Genomic DNA, 24956 nt, shown 5'->3' with positions numbered 1-24956 from the left:
ATGTGATATCCAACTCCTTCCCATTCCAATCCTGAGGCCCTTCCTATAGCATGAGATGTGATGTCTCAATGCTTCTAATACCAAACCTGAGATCCTTCCTATAACATGAGATGTGATATCCAACTCCTTCCCATTCCAATCCTGAGACCCTTCCTATAGCATGAGATGTGATGTCTCAATGCTTCTAATACCAAACCTGAGAACCTTCCTACAGCATGCGATGTGATATCTCAATGCTTCTAATACCAAACCTGAGACCAGTCCTATAACATGAGATTGGATATCCAACTCCTTCCCCTTCCAAACCTGAGACCCTTCCTATGGCATGAGATGTGATATCCAACTTCTTCCCATTCCAATCCTGAGACCCTTCCTATAACATGAGATGTGCTATCTCAATGCTTATACCAAACCTGAGACCCTTCCTAAAGCTTGAGATGTGATATCCAACTCCTTCCCATTCCAATCCTGAGACCCTTCCTATAGCATGATATGTGATATCTCAATGCCTCTAATACCAAACCTGAGATCCTTCCTCTAACATGAAATGTGATATCGAACTCCTTCCCTTTCCAAACCTGAGAGCCTACCTATAGCATGAGATGTGATATCCAAGTCCTTCCCATTCCAATCCTTAGACCCTTCCTACAGCATGCAATATGATATCTCACTGATTCTAATAACAAACCTGAGACCCGTCCTATAACATGAGATGTGATATCCAACTCCTTCCCGTTTCAAACCTGAGACCCTTCCTATAACATGAGATGTGATATCCAACTCCTTCCCGTTTCAAACCTGAGACCCTTCCTATAGCATATGTGATATCCAACTCCTTCCCATTCCAAACATGAGACCCTTCCTATAGCAAGAATGTAATATCCAACTCCTTCCCATTCCAATCCTGAGACCATTCCTATAGCATGAGATGTGATATCTCAATGCTTCTAATACCAAACCTGAGATCCTTCCTATGACATGAGATGTGATATCCAATTCCTCCCCATTCCAAACCTGAGAACCTTCCTACAGCATGCGATGTGATATCTCAATGCTTCTAATACCAAACCTGAGACCAGTCCTATAACATGAGATTGGATATCCAACTCCTTCCCCTTCCAAACCTGAGACCCTTCCTATAGCATGAGATGTGATATCCAACTTCTTCCCATTCCAATCCTGAGACCCTTCCTATAACATGAGATGTGATGTCTCAATGCTTCTAATACCAAACCTGAGATCTTTCCTATAACATGAGATGTGATATCCAACTCCTTCCCATTCCAATCCTGAGACCCTTCCTATAGCATGAGATGTGCTATCTCAATGCTTATACCAAACCTGAGACCCTTCCTAAAGCTTGAGATGTGATATCCAACTCCTTCCCATTCCAATCCTGAGACCCTTCCTATAACATGAAATGTGATATCCAACTCCTTCCCATTCCAACCTGAGACCCTTCCTATAGCATGAGATGGGATATCCAACTCCTTCCAAATCCAATACTGATACCCTTCCAATAGCATGAGATGTGATATCCCAATGCTTCTACCAAACCTGAGAACCATACTATGGCATGAGATGTGATATCAAACTCCTTCCCATTCCAATCCTGAGACTCTTCCTATAGCTTGAGATGTGATATCCGAAATCCTTCCCATTCCAATTCTGAGACCCTTCCTATACCATGAGACTTGATATCTCAATGCTTCTAATACCAAACCTGAGACCCGTCCTATAACATGAGATGTGATATCCAAATCTTTCCCCTTCCAAACCTTAGACCCTTCCTTTATCATGAGATGTGATATCCAACTCCTTCCCATTCCAATCCTGAGACCCTTCCGATATCATGAGATTTGTTATTTCAATGCTTCTAATATCAAAATTAAGACCCGCCTATAACATGAGATGTGATATCCAAATCTTTCCCCTTCCAAACCTTAGACCCTTCCTTTATCATGAGATGGGATATCCAACTCCTTCCCATTCCAATCCTGAGACCCTTCCGATAGCAGAGTTGTGATATCTCAATGCTTATACCAATCCTGAGACCCTTCCTATGGCCTGAGATGTCATATACAACTCCTTCCCAATCCAATCCTGAGACCCTTCCTATAGCATGAGATGTGATATCTCAATGCTTATACCAAATCTGAGACCCTTCCTATAGCATGAGATGTGATATCCAACTCCTTCCCATTCCAATCCTGAGACCCTTCCTATAGCATGAGATGTGATGTCTCAATGCTTCTAATACCAAACCTGAGATCCTTCCTATAACATGAGATGTGATATCCAACTCCTTCCCATTCCAATCCTGAGACCCTTCCTATAGCATGAGATGTGATGTCTCAATGCTTCTAATACCAAACCTGAGAACCTTCCTACAGCATGCGATGTGATATCTCAATGCTTCTAATACCAAACCTGAGACCAGTCCTATAACATGAGATGTGATATCCAACTCCTTCCCATTCCAATCCTGAGACACTTCCTATAGCATGAGATGTGCTATCTCAATGCTTATACCAAACCTGAGACCCTTCCTAAAGCTTGAGATGTGATATCCAACTCCTTCCCATTCCAATCCTGAGACCCTTCCTATAGCATGAGATGTGATATCTCAATGCTTCTAATATCAAACTTGAGACCCTCCCTATAGCATGAGATGTGATACCCAAGTCCTTCCCATTCCAATCCTGAGACACTTCCTATAGCATGAGATGTGATATCTCAATGCTTATACCAAACCTGAGACCCTTCCTATAGCATGAGATGTGATATCCAACTCCTTCCCATTCCAATCCTGAGACCCTTCCTATAGCATGAGATGTGATGTCTCAATGCTTCTAATACCAAACCTGAGATCCTTCCTATAACATGAGATGTGATATCCAACTCCTTCCCATTCTAATCCCGAGACCCTTCCTATAGCATGAGATGTGATATCTCGATGCTTATACCAAACCTGAGACCCTTCCTATAGCATGAGATGTGATATCCAACTCCTTCCCATTCCAATCCTGAGACCCTTCCTATAGCATGAGATGTGATATCTCAATGCCTCTAATACCAAACCTGAGATCCTTCCTCTAACATGAAATGTGATATCCAACTCCTTCCCTTTCCAAACCTGAGAGCCTATCTATAGCATGAGATGTGATATCCAAGTCCTTCCCATTCCAATCCTTAGACCCTTCAAACAGCATGCAATATGATATCTCAATGATTCTAATAACAAACCTGAGACCCATCCTATAACATGAGATGGGATATCCAACTCCTTCCTATTCCAATCCTGAGACACTTCCGATAGCAGAGATGTGATATCTCAATGCTTATACCAAACCTGAGACCCTTCCTATAACATGAGATGTGATATCCAACTCCTTCCCGGTCCAAACCTGAGACCCTTCCTATAGCACATGTGATATCCAACTCCTTCCCATTCCAAACATGAGACCCTTCCTATAGCAAGAATGTAATATCCAACTCCTTCCCATTCCAATCCTGAGACCATTCCTATAGCATGAGATGTGATATCTCAATGCTTCTAATACCAAACCTGAGATCCTTCCTATGACATGAGATGTGATATCCAATTCCTCCCCATTCCAAACCTGAGAACCTTCCTACAGCATGCGATGTGATATCTCAATGCTTCTAATACCAAACCCGAGACCAGTCCTATAACATGAGATTGGATATCCAACTCCTTCCCCTTCCAAACCTGAGACCCTTCCTATAGCATGAGATGTGATATCCAACTTCTTCCCATTCCACTCCTGAAACCCTTCCTATAACATGAGATGGGATGTCTCAATGCTTCTAATACTAAACCTGAGATCTTTCCTATAACATGTGATGTGATATCCAACTCCTTCCCATTCCAATCCTGAGACCCTTCCTATAGCATGAGATGTGATATCTCAATGCTTATACCAAACCTGAGACCCTTCCTATAGCTTGAGATGTGATATCCAACTCCTTCCCATTCCAATCCTGAGACCCTTCCTATAGCATGAGATGTGATATCTCAAGGCCTCTAATACCAAACCTGAGATCCTTCCTCTAACATGAAATGTGATATCCAACTCCTTCCCCTTCCAAACCTGAGAGCCTTCCTATAGCATGAGATATGATATCCAAGTCCTTCCCATCCAATCCTGAGACCCTTCCTATAACATGAAATGTGATATCCAACTCCTTCCCATTCCAACCTGAGACCCTTCCTATAGCATGAGATGGGATATCCAATTCCTTCCAAATCCAATACTGATACCCTTCCGATAGCATGAGATGTGATATCCCAATGCTTCTACCAAACCTGAGACCCATACTATGGCATGAGATGTGATATCAAACTCCTTCCCATTCCAATCCTGAGACCCTACCTATAGCTTGAGATGTGATATCCAACTCCTTCCCATTCCAATTCTGAGACCCTTCCTATCCCATGAGACTTGATATCTCAATGCTTCTAATACAAAACCTGAGACCCGTCCTATAACATGAGATGTGATATCCAAATCCTTCCCCTTCCAAGAATTAGACCCTTCTCTTATCATGAGATGTGATATCCAATTCCTTCCCATTCCAATCCTGAGACCCTTCCGATATCATGAGATTTGTTACCTCAATGCTTCTAATATCAAACTTGAGACCCTCCCTATAGCATGAGATGTGACATCCAAGTCCTCCCCATTCCAATCCTGAGACTCTTCCTATAGCATGAGATGTGATATCTCAATGCTTCTAATACCAAACCTGAGACCCTTCCTATAACATGAGATGGGATATCCAACTCCTTCCCATTCCAATCCTGAGACCCTTCCGATAGCAGAGATGTGATATCTCAATGCTTATACCAAACCTGAGACCCTTCCTATGGCCTGATTTGTCATATACAACTCCTTCCCATTCCAATCCTGAGACCCTTCCTATAGATTGAGATGTGATATCTCAATGCTTATACCAAATCCGAGACCCTTCCTATAGCATGAGATGTGATATCCAACTCCTTCCCATTCCAATCCTGAGACCCTTCCTATAGCATGAGATGTGATGTCTCAATGCTTCTAATACCAAACCTGAGATCCTTCTGATAGCATGAGATGTGATATCTCAATGCTTCTAGTACCAAACCTGAGATCCTTCCTATAACATGCGATGTGATTTCCAAATCCTTCCACTTCCAAACCTGAGACACTCCCTTTAGCATGAGATGTGATATACAACTCCTTCCCATTCCAATCCTGAGACCCTTCTGATAGCATGAGATGTGATATTTCAATACCTCTAATACCAAACCTGAGATCCTACCTCTAACATGAAATGTGATATCCATCTCCTTCCCTTTCCAAACCTGAGACCCTGCCTATAGCATGAGATGTGATATCAAATGTCCTTCCCATTCCAATCCTGAGACCCTTCCTATAGCATGTGATGTGATATCTCAATGCTTATACCAAACCTGAGACCCTTCCTATGGCATGAGATGTCATATACAACTCCTTCCCATTCCAATCCTGAGACCCTTCCTATAGCATGAGATGTGATATCTCAATGCTTATACCAAACCTGAGACCCTTCCTATAGCATGAGATGTGATATCCAACTTCTTCCCATTCCAATCCTGAGACCCTTCCTATAACATGAGATGTGATGTCTCAATGCTTCTAATACCAAACCTGAGACCCTTCCTATAACATGAGATGGGATATCCAACTCCTTCCCATTCCAATCCTGAGACCCTTCCGATAGCAGAGATGTGATATCTCAATGCTTATACCAAACCTGAGACCCTTCCTATGGCCTGAGATGTCATATACAACTCCTTCCCATTCCAATCCTGAGACCGTTCCTATAGCATGAGATGTGATATCTCAATGCTTATACCAAATCTGAGACCCTTCCTATAGCATGAGATGTGATATCCAACTCCTTCCCATTCCAATCCTGAGACCCTTCCTATAGCATGAGATGTGATGTCTCAATGCTTCTAATACCAAACCTGAGATCCTTCTTATAACATGAGATGTGATATCCAACTCCTTCCCATTCCAATCCTGAGACCCTTCTGATAGCATGAGATGTGATATTTCAATGCCTCTAATACCAAACCTGAGATACTTCCGATAGCATGAGATGTGATATCTCAATGCTTCTAATACCAAACCTGAGATCCTTCCTATAACATGAGATGTGATTTCCAAATCCTTCCCCTTCCAAACCTGAGACCCTCCCTTTAGCATGAGATGTGATATCCAACTCCTTCCCATTCCAATCCTGAGACCCTTCTGATAGCATGAGTTGTGATATTTCAATGCCTCTAATACCAAACCTGAGATCCTACCTCTAACATGAAATGTGATATCCATCTCCTTCCCTTTCCAAACCTGAGACCCTGCCTATAGCATGAGATGTGATATCCAAGTCCTTCCCATTCCAATCCTGAGACCCTTCCTATAGCATGTGATGTGATATCTCAATGCTTATACCAAACCTGAGACCCTTCCTATGGCATGAGATGTCATATACAACTCCTTCCCATTCCAATCCTGAGACCCTTCCTATAGCATGAGATGTGATATCTCAATGCTTATACCAAACCTGAGACCCTTCCTATAGCATGAGATGTGATATCCAACTTCTTCCCATTCCAATCCTGAGACCCTTCCTATAACATGAGATGTGATGTCTCAATGCTTCTAATACCAAACCTGAGATCTTTCCTATAACATGAGATGTGATATCCAACTCCTTCCCATTCCAATCCTGAGACCCTTCCTATAGCATGAGATGTGATATCTCAAGGCCTCTAATACCAAACCTGAGATCCTTCCTCTAACATGAAATGTGATATCCAACTCTTTCCCCTTCCAAACCTGAGAGCCTTCCTATAGCATGAGATATGATATCCAAATCCTTCCCATTCCAATCCTGAGACCCTTCCTATAACATGAAATGTGATATCCTACTCCTTCCCATTCCAACCTGGGACCCTTCCTATGTCATGAGATGGGATATCTCAATGCTTCTAATACCAAACCTGAGACCCTTCCTATAACATGAGATGGGAATATCCAACTCCTTCCCATTCCAATCCTGAGACCCTTCCGATAGCAGAGATGTGATATCTCAATGCTTATACCAAACCTGAGATCCTTCCTATAACATGAGATGTGATATCCAACTCCTTCCCATTCCAATCCTGAGACACTTCCTATAGCATGAGATGTGATATCTCACTGCTTATACCAAACCTGAGACCCTTCCTATAGAATGAGATGTGATATCCAACTCCTTCCCATTCCAATCCTGAGACCATTCCTATAGCATGAGATGTGATATCTCAATGCTTCTAATATCAAACTTGAGACCCTCCCTATAGCATGAGATGTGATACCCAAGTCCTTCCCATTCCAATCCTGAGACACTTCCTATAGCATGAGATGTGATATCTCAATGCTTCTAATACCAAACCTGAGACTCTTCCTATAACATGAGATGGGATATCCAACTCCTTCCCATTCCAATCCTGAGACCCTTCCAATAGCAGAGATGTGATATCTCAATGCTTATACCAAACCTAAGACCCTTCCTATGGCATGAGATGTGATATCCAACTCCTTCCCATTCCAATCCCGAGACCCTTCCTATAGCATGAGATGTGATATCTCGATGCTTATACCAAATCTGAGACCCTTCCTATAGCATGAGATGTGATATCCAACTCCTTCCCATTCCAATCCTGAGGCCCTTCCTATAGCATGAGATGTGATGTCTCAATGCTTCTAATACCAAACCTGAGACCAGTACTATAACATGAGATTGGATATCCAACTCCTTCCCCTTCCAAACCTGAGACCCTTCCTATAGCATGAGATGTGATATCCAACTTCTTCCCATTCCAATCCTGAGACCCTTCCTATAGCATGAGATGTGCTATCTCAATGCTTATACCAAACCTGAGACCCTTCCTAAAGCTTGAGATGTGATATCCAACTCCTTCCCATTCCAATCCTGAGACCCTTCCTATAGCATGATATGTGATATCTCAATGCCTCTAATACCAAACCTGAGATCCTTCCTCTAACATGAAATGTGATATCGAACTCCTTCCCTTTCCAAACCTGGGAGCCTACCTATAGCATGAGATGTGATATCCAAGTCCTTCCCATTCCAATCCTTAGACCCTTCCTACAGCATGCAATATGATATCTCAATGATTCTAATAACAAACCTGAGACCCGTCCTATAACATGAGATGTGATATCCAACTCCTTCCCGTTTCAAACCTGAGACCCTTCCTATAACATGAGATGTGATATCCAACTCCTTCCCGTTTCAAACCTGAGACCCTTCCTATAGCATATGTGATATCCAACTCCTTCCCATTCCAAACATGAGACCCTTCCTATAGCAAGAATGTAATATCCAACTCCTTCCCATTCCAATCCTGAGACCATTCCTATAGCATGAGATGTGATATCTCAATGCTTCTAATACCAAACCTGAGATCCTTCCTATGACATGAGATGTGATATCCAATTCCTCCCCATTCCAAACCTGAGAACCTTCCTACAGCATGCGATGTGATATCTCAATGCTTCTAATACCAAACCTGAGACCAGTCCTATAACATGAGATTGGATATCCAACTCCTTCCCCTTCCAAACCTGAGACCCTTCCTATAGCATGAGATGTGATATCCAACTTCTTCCCATTCCAATCCTGAGACCCTTCCTATAACATGAGATGTGATGTCTCAATGCTTCTAATACCAAACCTGAGATCTTTCCTATAACATGAGATGTGATATCCAACTCCTTCCCATTCCAATCCTGAGACCCTTCCTATAGCATGAGATGTGCTATCTCAATGCTTATACCAAACCTGAGACCCTTCCTAAAGCTTGAGATGTGATATCCAACTCCTTCCCATTCCAATCCTGAGACCCTTCCTATAACATGAGATGTGATATCCAACTACTTCCCATTCCAACCTGAGACCCTTCCTATAGCATGAGATGGGATATCCAACTCCTTCCAAATCCAATACTGATACCCTTCCAATAGCATGAGATGTGATATCCCAATGCTTCTACCAAACCTGAGAACCATACTATGGCATGAGATGTGATATCAAACTCCTTCCCATTCCAATCCCGAGACTCTTCCTATAACTTGAGATGTGATATCCGAAATCCTTCCCATTCCAATTCTGAGACCCTTCCTATACCATGAGACTTGATATCTCAATGCTTCTAATACCAAACCTGAGACCCGTCCTATAACATGAGATGTGATATCCAAATCTTTCCCCTTCCAAACCTTAGACCCTTCCTTTATCATGAGATGTGATATCCAACTCCTTCCCATTCCAATCCTGAGACCCTTCCGATATCATGAAATTTGTTATCTCAATGCTTCTAATATCAAAATTGAGACCCGCCTATAACATGAGATGTGATATCCAAATCTTTCCCCTTCCAAACCTTAGACCCTTCCTTTATCATGAGATGGGATATCCAACTCCTTCCCATTCCAATCCTGAGACCCTTCCGATAGCAGAGATGTGATATCTCAATGCTTATACCAATCCTGAGACCCTTCCTATGGCCTGAGATGTCATATACAACTCCTTCCCAATCCAATCCTGACAATCTTCCTATAGCATGAGATGTGATATCTCAATGCTTATACCAAATCTGAGACCCTTCCTATAGCATGAGATGTGATATCCAACTCCTTCCCATTCCAATCCTGAGACCCTTCCTATAGCATGAGATGTGATGTCTCAATGCTTCTAATACCAAACCTGAGATCCTTCCAATAACATGAGATGTGATATCCAACTCCTTCCCATTCCAATCCTGAGACCCTTCCTATAGCATGAGATGTGATGTCTCAATGCTTCTAATACCAAACCTGAGAACCTTCCTACAGCATGCGATGTGATATCTCAATGCTTCTAATACCAAACCTGAGACCAGTCCTATAACATGAGATTGGATATCCAACTCCTTCCAAATCCAATACTGATACCCTTCCAATAGCATGAGATGTGATATCCAAATGCTTCTACCAAACCTGAGAACCATACTATGGCATGAGATGTGATATCAAACTCCTTCCCATTCCAATCCTGAGACTCTTCCTATAGCTTGAGATGTGATATCCGAAATCCTTCCCATTCCAATTCTGAGACCCTTCCTATACCATGAGACTTGATATCTCAATGCTTCTAATACCAAACCTGAGACCCGTCCTATAACATGAGATGTGATATCCAAATCTTTCCCCTTCCAAACCTTAGACCCTTCCTTTATCATGAGATGTGATATCCAACTCCTTCCCATTCCAATCCTGAGACCCTTCCGATATCATGAAATTTGTTATCTCAATGCTTCTAATATCAAAATTGAGACCCGCCTATAACATGAGATGTGATATCCAAATCTTTCCCCCTCCAAACCTTAGACCCTTCCTTTATCATGAGATGGGATATCCAACTCCTTCCCATTCCAATCCTGAGACCCTTCCGATAGCAGAGATGTGATATCTCAATGCTTATACCAATCCTGAGACCCTTCCTATGGCCTGAGATGTCATATACAACTCCTTCCCAATCCAATCCTGACAATCTTCCTATAGCATGAGATGTGATATCTCAATGCTTATACCAAATCTGAGACCCTTCCTATAGCATGAGATGTGATATCCAACTCCTTCCCATTCCAATCCTGAGACCCTTCCTATAGCATGAGATGTGATGTCTCAATGCTTCTAATACCAAACCTGAGATCCTTCCAATAACATGAGATGTGATATCCAACTCCTTCCCATTCCAATCCTGAGACCCTTCCTATAGCATGAGATGTGATGTCTCAATGCTTCTAATACCAAACCTGAGAACCTTCCTACAGCATGCGATGTGATATCTCAATGCTTCTAATACCAAACCTGAGACCAGTCCTATAACATGAGATTGGATATCCAACTCCTTCCAAATCCAATACTGATACCCTTCCAATAGCATGAGATGTGATATCCAAATGCTTCTACCAAACCTGAGAACCATACTATGGCATGAGATGTGATATCAAACTCCTTCCCATTCCAATCCTGAGACTCTTCCTATAGCTTGAGATGTGATATCCGAAATCCTTCCCATTCCAATTCTGAGACCCTTCCTATACCATGAGACTTGATATCTCAATGCTTCTAATACCAAACCTGAGACCCGTCCTATAACATGAGATGTGATATCCAAATCTTTCCCCTTCCAAACCTTGGACCCTTCCTTTATCATGAGATGTGATATCCAACTCCTTCCCATTCCAATCCTGAGACCCTTCCGATATCATGAGATTTGTTATCTCAATGCTTCTAATATCAAAATTGAGACCCGCCTATAACATGAGATGTGATATCCAAATCTTTCCCCTTCCAAACCTTAGACCCTTCCTTTATCATGAGATGGGATATCCAACTCCTTCCCATTCCAATCCTGAGACCCTTCCGATAGCAGAGATGTGATATCTCAATGCTTATACCAATCCTGAGACCCTTCCTATGGCCTGAGATGTCATATACAACTCCTTCCCAATCCAATCCTGAGACCCTTCCTATAGCATGAGATGTGATATCTCAATGCTTATACCAAATCTGAGGCCCTTCCTATAGCATGAGATGTGATATCCAACTCCTTCCCATTCCAATCCTGAGACCCTTCCTATAGCATGAGATGTGATATCTCAATGCTTCTAATACCAAACCTGAGACCCTTCCTATAACATGAGATGGGATATCCAACTCCTTCCCATTCCAATCCTGAGACCCTTCCGATAGCAGAGATGTGATATCTCAATGCTTATACCAAACCTGAGACCCTTCCTATGGCCTGATTTGTCATATACAACTCCTTCCCATTCCAATCCTGAGACCCTTCCTATAGATTGAGATGTGATATCTCAATGCTTATACCAAATCCGAGACCCTTCCTATAGCATGAGATGTGATATCCAACTCCTTCCCATTCCAATCCTGAGACCCTTCCTATAGCATGAGATGTGATGTCTCAATGCTTCTAATACCAAACCTGAGATCCTTCTGATAGCATGAGATGTGATATCTCAATGCTTCTAGTACCAAACCTGAGATCCTTCCTATAACATGCGATGTGATTTCCAAATCCTTCCACTTCCAAACCTGAGACACTCCCTTTAGCATGAGATGTGATATCCAACTCCTTCCCATTCCAATCCTGAGACCCTTCTGATAGCATGAGATGTGATATTTCAATGCCTCTAATACCAAACCTGAGATCCTACCTCTAACATGAAATGTGATATCCATCTCCTTCCCTTTCCAAACCTGAGACCCTGCCTATAGCATGAGATGTGATATCAAATGTCCTTCCCATTCCAATCCTGAGACCCTTCCTATAGCATGTGATGTGATATCTCAATGCTTATACCAAACCTGAGACCCTTCCTATGGCATGAGATGTCATATACAACTCCTTCCCATTCCAATCCTGAGACCCTTCCTATAGCATGAGATGTGATATCTCAATGCTTATACCAAACCTGAGACCCTTCCTATAGCATGAGATGTGATATCCAACTTCTTCCCATTCCAATCCTGAGACCCTTCCTATAACATGAGATGTGATGTCTCAATGCTTCTAATACCAAACCTGAGACCCTTCCTATAACATGAGATGGGATATCCAACTCCTTCCCATTCCAATCCTGAGACCCTTCCGATAGCAGAGATGTGATATCTCAATGCTTATACCAAACCTGAGACCCTTCCTATGGCCTGAGATGTCATATACAACTCCTTCCCAATCCAATCCTGACAATCTTCCTATAGCATGAGATGTGATATCTCAATGCTTATACCAAATCTGAGACCCTTCCTATAGCATGAGATGTGATATCCAACTCCTTCCCATTCCAATCCTGAGACCCTTCCTATAGCATGAGATGTGATGTCTCAATGCTTCTAATACCAAACCTGAGATCCTTCCAATAACATGAGATGTGATATCCAACTCCTTCCCATTCCAATCCTGAGACCCTTCCTATAGCATGAGATGTGATGTCTCAATGCTTCTAATACCAAACCTGAGAACCTTCCTACAGCATGCGATGTGATATCTCAATGCTTCTAATACCAAACCTGAGACCAGTCCTATAACATGAGATTGGATATCCAACTCCTTCCAAATCCAATACTGATACCCTTCCAATAGCATGAGATGTGATATCCAAATGCTTCTACCAAACCTGAGAACCATACTATGGCATGAGATGTGATATCAAACTCCTTCCCATTCCAATCCTGAGACTCTTCCTATAGCTTGAGATGTGATATCCGAAATCCTTCCCATTCCAATTCTGAGACCCTTCCTATACCATGAGACTTGATATCTCAATGCTTCTAATACCAAACCTGAGACCCGTCCTATAACATGAGATGTGATATCCAAATCTTTCCCCTTCCAAACCTTAGACCCTTCCTTTATCATGAGATGTGATATCCAACTCCTTCCCATTCCAATCCTGAGACCCTTCCGATATCATGAAATTTGTTATCTCAATGCTTCTAATATCAAAATTGAGACCCGCCTATAACATGAGATGTGATATCCAAATCTTTCCCCCTCCAAACCTTAGACCCTTCCTTTATCATGAGATGGGATATCCAACTCCTTCCCATTCCAATCCTGAGACCCTTCCGATAGCAGAGATGTGATATCTCAATGCTTATACCAATCCTGAGACCCTTCCTATGGCCTGAGATGTCATATACAACTCCTTCCCAATCCAATACTGACAATCTTCCTATAGCATGAGATGTGATATCTCAATGCTTATACCAAATCTGAGACCCTTCCTATAGCATGAGATGTGATATCCAACTCCTTCCCATTCCAATCCTGAGACCCTTCCTATAGCATGAGATGTGATGTCTCAATGCTTCTAATACCAAACCTGAGATCCTTCCAATAACATGAGATGTGATATCCAACTCCTTCCCATTCCAATCCTGAGACCCTTCCTATAGCATGAGATGTGATGTCTCAATGCTTCTAATACCAAACCTGAGAACCTTCCTACAGCATGCGATGTGATATCTCAATGCTTCTAATACCAAACCTGAGACCAGTCCTATAACATGAGATTGGATATCCAACTCCTTCCAAATCCAATACTGATACCCTTCCAATAGCATGAGATGTGATATCCAAATGCTTCTACCAAACCTGAGAACCATACTATGGCATGAGATGTGATATCAAACTCCTTCCCATTCCAATCCTGAGACTCTTCCTATAGCTTGAGATGTGATATCCGAAATCCTTCCCATTCCAATTCTGAGACCCTTCCTATACCATGAGACTTGATATCTCAATGCTTCTAATACCAAACCTGAGACCCGTCCTATAACATGAGATGTGATATCCAAATCTTTCCCCTTCCAAACCTTGGACCCTTCCTTTATCATGAGATGTGATATCCAACTCCTTCCCATTCCAATCCTGAGACCCTTCCGATATCATGAGATTTGTTATCTCAATGCTTCTAATATCAAAATTGAGACCCGCCTATAACATGAGATGTGATATCCAAATCTTTCCCCTTCCAAACCTTAGACCCTTCCTTTATCATGAGATGGGATATCCAACTCCTTCCCATTCCAATCCTGAGACCCTTCCGATAGCAGAGATGTGATATCTCAATGCTTATACCAATCCTGAGACCCTTCCTATGGCCTGAGATGTCATATACAACTCCTTCCCAATCCAATCCTGAGACCCTTCCTATAGCATGAGATGTGATATCTCAATGCTTATACCAAATCTGAGGCCCTTCCTATAGCATGAGATGTGATATCCAACTCCTTCCCATTCCAATCCTGAGACCCTTCCTATAGCATGAGATGTGATATCTCAATGCTTCTAATACCAAACCTGAGACCCTTCCTATAACATGAGATGGGATATCCAACTCCTTCCCATTCCAATCCTGAGACCCTTCCGATAGCAGAGATGTGATATCTCAATGCTTATACCAAACCTGAGACCCTTCCTATGGCCTGATTTGTCATATACAACTCCTTCCCATTCCAATCCTGAGACCCTTCCTATAGATTGAGATGTGATATCTCAATGCTTATACCAAATCCGAGACCCTTCCTATAGCATGAGATGTGATATCCAACTCCTTCCCATTCCAATCCTGAGACCCTTCCTATAGCATGAGATGTGATGTCTCAATGCTTCTAATACCAAACCTGAGATCCTTCTGATAGCATGAGATGTGATATCTCAATGCTTCTAGTACCAAACCTGAGATCCTTCCTATAACATGCGATGTGATTTCCAAATCCTTCCACTTCCAAACCTGAGACACTCCCTTTAGCATGAGATGTGATATCCAACTCCTTCCCATTCCAATCCTGAGACCCTTCTGATAGCATGAGATGTGATATTTCAATGCCTCTAATACCAAACCTGAGATCCTACCTCTAACATGAAATGTGATATCCATCTCCTTCCCTTTCCAAACCTGAGACCCTGCCTATAGCATGAGATGTGATATCAAATGTCCTTCCCATTCCAATCCTGAGACCCTTCCTATAGCATGTGATGTGATATCTCAATGCTTATACCAAACCTGAGACCCTTCCTATGGCATGAGATGACATATACAACTCCTTCCCATTCCAATCCTGAGACCCTTCCTATAGCATGAGATGTGATATCTCAATTCTTATACCAAACCTGAGACCCTTCCTATAGCATGAGATGTGATATCCAACTTCTTCCCATTCCAATCCTGAGACCCTTCCTATAACATGAGATGTGATGTCTCAATGCTTCTAATACCAAACCTGAGACCCTTCCTATAACATGAGATGGGATATCCAACTCCTTCCCATTCCAATCCTGAGACCCTTCCGATAGCAGAGATGTGATATCTCAATGCTTATACCAAACCTGAGACCCTTCCTATGGCCTGAGATGTCATATACAACTCCTTCCCATTCCAATCCTGAGACCGTTCCTATAGCATGAGATGTGATATCTCAATGCTTATACCAAATCTGAGACCCTTCCTATAGCATGAGATGTGATATCCAACTCCTTCCCATTCCAATCCTGAGACCCTTCCTATAGCATGAGATGTGATGTCTCAATGCTTCTAATACCAAACCTGAGATCCTTCTTATAACATGAGATGTGATATCCAACTCCTTCCCATTCCAATCCTGAGACCCTTATGATAGCATGAGATGTGATATCTCAATGCCTCTAATACCAAACCTGAGATACTTCCGATAGCATGAGATGTGATATCTCAATGCTTCTAATACCAAACCTGAGATCCTTCCTATAACATGAGATGTGATTTCCAAATCCTTCCCCTTCCAAACCTGAGACCCTCCCTTTAGCATGAGATGTGATATCCAACTCCTTCCCATTCCAATCCTGAGACCCTTCTGATAGCATGAGTTGTGATATTTCAATGCCTCTAATACCAAACCTGAGATCCTACCTCTAACATGAAATGTGATATCCATCTCCTTCCCTTTCCAAACCTGAGACCCTGCCTATAGCATGAGATGTGATATCCAAGTCCTTCCCATTCCAATCCTGAGACCCTTCCTATAGCATGTGATGTGATATCTCAATGCTTATACCAAACCTGAGACCCTTCTTATGGCATGAGATGTCATATACAACTCCTTCCCATTCCAATCCTGAGACCCTTCCTATAGCATGAGATGTGATATCTCAATGCTTATACCAAACCTGAGACCCTTCCTATAGCATGAGATGTGATATCCAACTTCTTCCCATTCCAATCCTGAGACCCTTCCTATAACATGAGATGTGATGTCTCAATGCTTCTAATACCAAACCTGAGATCTTTCCTATAACATGAGATGTGATATCCAACTCCTTCCCATTACAATCCTGAGACCCTTCCTATAGCATGAGATGTGATATCTCAAGGCCTCTAATACCAAACCTGAGATCCTTCCTCTAACATGAAATGTGATATCCAACTCTTTCCCCTTCCAAACCTGAGAGCCTTCCTATAGCATGAGATATGATATCCAAATCCTTCCCATTCCAATCCTGAGACCCTTCCTATAACTTGAAATGTGATATCCTACTCCTTCCCATTCCAACCTGGGACCCTTCCTATATCATGAGATGGGATATCTCAATGCTTCTAATACCAAACCTGAGACCCTTCCTATAACATGAGATGGGAATATCCAACTCCTTCCCATTCCAATCCTGAGACCCTTCCGATAGCAGAGATGTGATATCTCAATGCTTATACCAAACCTGAGATCCTTCCTATAACATGAGATGTGATATCCAACTCCTTCCCATTCCAATCCTGAGACACTTCCTATAGCATGAGATGTGATATCTCACTGCTTATACCAAACCTGAGACCCTTCCTATAGAATGAGATGTGATATCCAACTCCTTCCCATTCCAATCCTGAGACCATTCCTATAGCATGAGATGTGATATCTCAATGCTTCTAATATCAAACTTGAGACCCTCCCTATAGCATGAGATGTGATACCCAAGTCCTTCCCATTCCAATCCTGAGACACTTCCTATAGCATGAGATGTGATATCTCAATGCTTCTAATACCAAACCTGAGACTCTTCCTATAACATGAGATGGGATATCCAACTCCTTCCCATTCCAATCCTGAGACCCTTCCAATAGCAGAGATGTGATATCTCAATGCTTATACCAAACCTAAGACCCTTCCTATGGCATGAGATGTGATATCCAACTCCTTCCCATTCCAATCCTGAGGCCCTTCCTATAGCATGAGATGTGATGTCTCAATGCTTCTAATACCAAACCTGAGACCAGTACTATAACATGAGATTGGATATCCAACTCCTTCCCCTTCCAAACCTGAGACCCTTCCTATAGCATGAGAGGTGATATCCAACTTCTTCCCATTCCAATCCTGAGACCCTTCCTATAGCATGAGATGTGCTATCTCAATGCTTATACCAAACCTGAGACCCTTCCTAAAGCTTGAGATGTGATATCCAACTCCTTCCCATTCCAATCCTGAGACCCTTCCTATAGCATGATATGTGATATCTCAATGCCTCTAATACCAAACCTGAGATCCTTCCTCTAACATGAAATGTGATATCGAACTCCTTCCCTTTCCAAACCTGGGAGCCTACCTATAGCATGAGATGTGATATCCAAGTCCTTCCCATTCCAATCCTTAGACCCTTCCTACAGCATGCAATATGATATCTCAATGATTCTAATAACAAACCTGAGACCCGTCCTATAACATGAGATGTGATATCCAACTCCTTCCCGTTTCAAACCTGAGACCCTTCCTATAACATGAGATGTGATATCCAACTCCTTCCCGTTTCAAACCTGAGACCCTTCCTATAGCATATGTGATATCCAACTCCTTCCCATTCCAAACATGAGACCCTTCCTATAGCAAGAATGTAATATCCAACTCCTTCCCATTCCAATCCTGAGACCATTCCTATAGCATGAGATGTGATATCTCAATGCTTCTAATACCAAACCTGAGATCCTTCCTATGACATGAGATGTGATATCCAATTCCTCCCCATTCCAAACCTGAGAACCTTCCTACAGCATGCGATGTGATATCTCAATGCTTCTAATACCAAACCTGAGACCAGTCCTATAACATGAGATTGGATATCCAACTCCTTCCCCTTCCAAACCTGAGACCCTTCCTATAGCATGAGATGTGATATCCAACTTCTTCCCATTCCAATCCTGAGACCCTTCCTATAACATGAGATGTGATGTCTCAATGCTTCTAATACCAAACCTGAGATCTTTCCTATAACATGAGATGTGATATCCAACTCCTTCCCATTCCAATCCTGAGACCCTTCCTATAGCATGAGATGTGCTATCTCAATGCTTATACCAAACCTGAGACCCTTCCTAAAGCTTGAGATGTGATATCCAACTCCTTCCCATTCCAATCCCGAGACTCTTCCTATAACTTGAGATGTGATATCCGAAATCCTTCCCATTCCAATTCTGAGACCCTTCCTATACCATGAGACTTGATATCTCAATGCTTCTAATACCAAACCTGAGACCCGTCCTATAACATGAGATGTGATATCCAAATATTTCCCCTTCCAAACCTTAGACCCTTCCTTTATCATGAGATGTGATATCCAACTCCTTCCCATTCCAATCCTGAGACCCTTCCGATATCATGAAATTTGTTATCTCAATGCTTCTAATATCAAAATTGAGACCCGCCTATAACATGAGATGTGATATCCAAATCTTTCCCCTTCCAAACCTTAGACCCTTCCTTTATCATGAGATGGGATATCCAACTCCTTCCCATTCCAATCCTGAGACCCTTCCGATAGCAGAGATGTGATATCTCAATGCTTATACCAATCCTGAGACCCTTCCTATGGCCTGAGATGTCATATACAACTCCTTCCCAATCCAATCCTGACAATCTTCCTATAGCATGAGATGTGATATCTCAATGCTTATACCAAATCTGAGACCCTTCCTATAGCATGAGATGTGATATCCAACTCCTTCCCATTCCAATCCTGAGACCCTTCCTATAGCATGAGATGTGATGTCTCAATGCTTCTAATACCAAACCTGAGATCCTTCCTATAACATGAGATGTGATATCCAACTCCTTCCCATTCCAATCCTGAGACCCTTCCTATAGCATGAGATGTGATGTCTCAATGCTTCTAATACCAAACCTGAGAACCTTCCTACAGCATGCGATGTGATATCTCAATGCTTCTAATACCAAACCTGAGACCAGTCCTATAACATGAGATTGGATATCCAACTCCTTCCAAATCCAATACTGATACCCTTCCAATAGCATGAGATGTGATATCCCAATGCTTCTACCAAACCTGAGAACCATACTATGGCATGAGATGTGATATCAAACTCCTTCCCATTCCAATCCTGAGACTCTTCCTATAGCTTGAGATGTGATATCCGAAATCCTTCCCATTCCAATTCTGAGACCCTTCCTATACCATGAGACTTGATATCTCAATGCTTCTAATACCAAACCTGAGACCCGTCCTATAACATAAGATGTGATATCCAAATCTTTCCCCTTCCAAACCTTGGACCCTTCCTTTATCATGAGATGTGATATCCAACTCCTTCCCATTCCAATCCTGAGACCCTCCCGATATCATGAGATTTGTTATCTCAATGCTTCTAATATCAAAATTGAGACCCGCCTATAACATGAGATGTGATATCCAAATCTTTCCCCTTCCAAACCTTAGACCCTTCCTTTATCATGAGATGGGATATCCAACTCCTTCCCATTCCAATCCTGAGACCCTTCCGATAGCAGAGATGTGATATCTCAATGCTTATACCAATCCTGAGACCCTTCCTATGGCCTGAGATGTCATATACAACTCCTTCCCAATCCAATCCTGAGACCCTTCCTATAGCATGAGATGTGATATCTCAATGCTTATACCAAATCTGAGGCCCTTCCTATAGCATGAGATGTGATATCCAACTCCTTCCCATTCCAATCCTGAGACCCTTCCTATAGCATGAGATGTGATGTCTCAATGCTTCTAATACCAAACCTGAGAACCTTCCTACAGCATGCGATGTGATATCTCAATGCTTCTAATACCAAACCTGAGACCAGTCCTATAACATGAGATGTGATATCCAACTCCTTCCCATTCCAATCCTGAGACCCTTCCTATAGCATGAGATGTGATGTCTCAATGCTTCTAATACCAAACCTGAGAACCTTCCTACAGCATGCGATGTGATATCTCAATGCTTCTAATACCAAACCTGAGACCAGTCCTATAACATGAGATTGGATATCCAACTCCTTCCCCTTCCAAACCTGAGACCCTTCCTATAGCATGAGATGTGATATCCAACTTCTTCCCATTCCAATCTTGAGACCCTTCCTATAACATGAGATGTGATGTCTCAATGCTTCTAATACCAAACCTGAGATCTTTCCTATAACATGAGATGTAATATCCAACTCCTTCCCATTCCAATCCTGAGACCCTTCCTATAGCATGAGATGTGCTATCTCAATGCTTATACCAAACCTGAGACCCTTCCTAAAGCTTGAGATGTGATATCCAACTCCTTCCCATTCCAATCCTGAGACCCTTCCTATAGCATGAGATGTGATATCTCAATGCTTCTAATATCAAACTTGAGACCCTCCCTATAGCATGAGATGTGATACCCAAGTCCTTCCCATTCCAATCCTGAGACACTTCCTATAGCATGAGATGTGATATCTCAATGCTTATACCAAACCTGAGACCCTTCCTATAGCATGAGATGTGATATCCAACTCCTTCCCATTCCAATCCTGAGACCCTTCCTATAGCATGAGATGTGATGTCTCAATGCTTCTAATACCAAACCTGAGATCCTTCCTATAACATGAGATGTGATATCCAACTCCTTCCCATTCTAATCCCGAGACCCTTCCTATAGCATGAGATGTGATATCTCGATGCTTATACCAAACCTGAGACCCTTCCTATAGCATGAGATGTGATATCCAACTCCTTCCCATTCCAATCCTGAGACCCTTCCTATAGCATGAGATGTGATATCTCAATGCCTCTAATACCAAACCTGAGATCCTTCCTCTAACATGAAATGTGATATCCAACTCCTTCCCTTTCCAAACCTGAGAGCCTACCTACAGCATGAGATGTGATATCCAAGTCCTTCCCATTCCAATCCTTAGACCCTTCCTACAGCATGCAATATGATATCTCAATGATTCTAATAACAAACCTGAGACCCATCCTATAACATGAGATGGGATATCCAACTCCTTCCTATTCCAATCCTGAGACACTTCCGATAGCAGAGATGTGATATCTCAATGCTTATACCAAACCTGAGACCCTTCCTATAACATGAGATGTGATATCCAACTCCTTCCCGGTCCAAACCTGAGACCCTTCCTATAGCATATGTGATATCCAACTCCTTCCCATTCCAAACATGAGACCCTTCCTATAGCAAGAATGTAATATCCAACTCCTTCCCATTCCAATCCTGAGACCATTCCTATAGCATGAGATGTGATATCTCAATGCTTCTAATACCAAACCTGAGATCCTTCCTATGACATGAGATGTGATATCCAATTCCTCACCATTCCAAACCTGAGAACCTTCCTACAGCATGCGATGTGATATCTCAATGCTTCTAATACCAAACCCGAGACCAGTCCTATAACATGAGACTGGATATCCAACTCCTTCCCCTTCCAAACCTGAGACCCTTCCTATAGCATGAGATGTGATATCCAACTTCTTCCCATTCCACTCCTGAGACCCTTCCTATAACATGAGATGTGATGTCTCAATGCTTCTAATACCAAACCTGAGATCTTTCCTATAACATGTGATGTGATATCCAACTCCTTCCCATTCCAATCCTGAGACCCTTCCTATAGCATGAGATGTGATATCTCAATGCTTATACCAAACCTGAGACCCTTCCTATAGCTTGAGATGTGATATCCAACTCCTTCCCATTCCAATCCTGAGACCCTTCCTATAGCATGAGATGTGATATCTCAAGGCCTCTAATACCAAACCTGAGATCCTTCCTCTAACATGAAATGTGATATCCAACTCCTTCCCCTTCCAAACCTGAGAGCCTTCCTATAGCATGAGATATGATATCCAAGTCCTTCCCATCCAATCCTGAGACCCTTCCTATAACATGAAATGTGATATCCAACTCCTTCCCATTCCAACCTGAGACCCTTCCTATAGCATGAGATGGGATATCCAATTCCTTCCAAATCCAATACTGATACCCTTCCGATAGCATGAGATATGATATCCCAATGCTTCTACCAAACCTGAGACCCATACTATGGCATGAGATGTGATATCAAACTCCTTCCCATTCCAATCCTGAGACCCTACCTATAACTTGAGATGTGATATCCAACTCCTTCCCATTCCAATTCTGAGACCCTTCCTATACCATGAGACTTGATATCTCAATGCTTCTAATACAAAACCTGAGACCCGTCCTATAACATGAGATGTGATATCCAAATCCTTCCCCTTCCAAACCTTAGACCCTTCCTTTATCATGAGATGTGATATCCAATTCCTTCCCATTCCAATCCTGAGACCCTTCCGATATCATGAGATTTGTTATCTCAATGCTTCTAATATCAAACTTGAGACCCTCCCTATAGCATGAGATGTGACATCCAAGTCCTCCCCATTCCAATCCTGAGACACTTCCTATAGTATGAGATGTGATATCTCAATGCTTCTAATACCAAACCTGAGAGCCTTCCTATAGCATGAGATATGATATCCAAATCCTTCCCATTCCAATCCTGAGACCCTTCCTATAACATGAAATGTGATATCCTACCCCTTCCCATTCCAACCTGGGACCCTTCCTATATCATGAGATGGGATATCTCAATGCTTCTAATACCAAACCTGAGACCCTTCCTATAACATGAGATGGGAATATCCAACTCCTTCCCATTCCAATCCTGAGACCCTTCCGATAGCAGAGATGTGATATCTCAATGCTTATACCAAACCTGAGATCCTTCCTATAACATGAGATGTGATATCCAACTCCTTCCCATTCCAATCCTGAGACACTTCCTATAGCATGAGATGTGATATCTCACTGCTTATACCAAACCTGAGACCCTTCCTATAGAATGAGATGTGATATCCAACTCCTTCCCATTCCAATCCTGAGACCATTCCTATAGCATGAGATGTGATATCTCAATGCTTCTAATATCAAACTTGAGACCCTCCCTATAGCATGAGATGTGATACCCAAGTCCTTCCCATTCCAATCCTGAGACACTTCCTATAGCATGAGATGTGATATCTCAATGCTTCTAATACCAAACCTGAGACTCTTCCTATAACATGAGATGGGATATCCAACTCCTTCCCATTCCAATCCTGAGACCCTTCCAATAGCAGAGATGTGATATCTCAATGCTTATACCAAACCTAAGACCCTTCCTATGGCATGAGATGTGATATCCAACTCCTTCCCATTCCAATCCCGAGACCCTTCCTATAGCATGAGATGTGATATCTCGATGCTTATACCAAATCTGAGACCCTTCCTATAGCATGAGATGTGATATCCAACTCCTTCCCATTCCAATCCTGAGGCCCTTCCTATAGCATGAGATGTGATGTCTCAATGCTTCTAATACCAAACCTGAGATCCTTCCTATAACATGAGATGTGATATCCAACTTCTTCCCATTCCAATCCTGAGACCCTTCCTATAGCATGAGATGTGATATCTCAATGCTTCTAATACCAAACCTGAGATCCTTCCTATGACATGAGATGTGATATCCAATTCCTCCCCATTCCAAACCTGAGAACCTTCCTACAGCATGCGATGTGATATCTCAATGCTTCTAATACCAAACCCGAGACCAGTCCTATAACATGAGATTGGATATCCAACTCCTTCCCCTTCCAAACCTGAGACCCTTCCTATAGCATGAGATGTGATATCCAACTTCTTCCCATTCCACTCCTGAGACCCTTCCTATAACATGAGATGTGATGTCTCAATGCTTCTAATACCAAACCTGAGATCTTTCCTATAACATGTGATGTGATATCCAACTCCTTCCCATTCCAATCCTGAGACCCGTCCTATAGCATGAGATGTGATATCTCAATGCTTATACCAAACCTGAGACCATTCCTATAGCTTGAGATGTGATATCCAACTCCTTCCCATTCCAATCCTGAGACCCTTCCTATAGCATGAGATGTGATATCTCAAGGCCTCTAATACCAAACCTGAG

Source organism: Ambystoma mexicanum, unplaced genomic scaffold (assembly GCF_040938575.1).
Source record: "Ambystoma mexicanum isolate Mex_15411 unplaced genomic scaffold, UKY_AmexF1_1 Mex_scaf4, whole genome shotgun sequence".
In the NCBI taxonomy this organism is placed as follows: Eukaryota; Metazoa; Chordata; class Amphibia; order Caudata; family Ambystomatidae; genus Ambystoma; species Ambystoma mexicanum.
Note: the sequence above shows the minus strand (reverse complement) of the source record.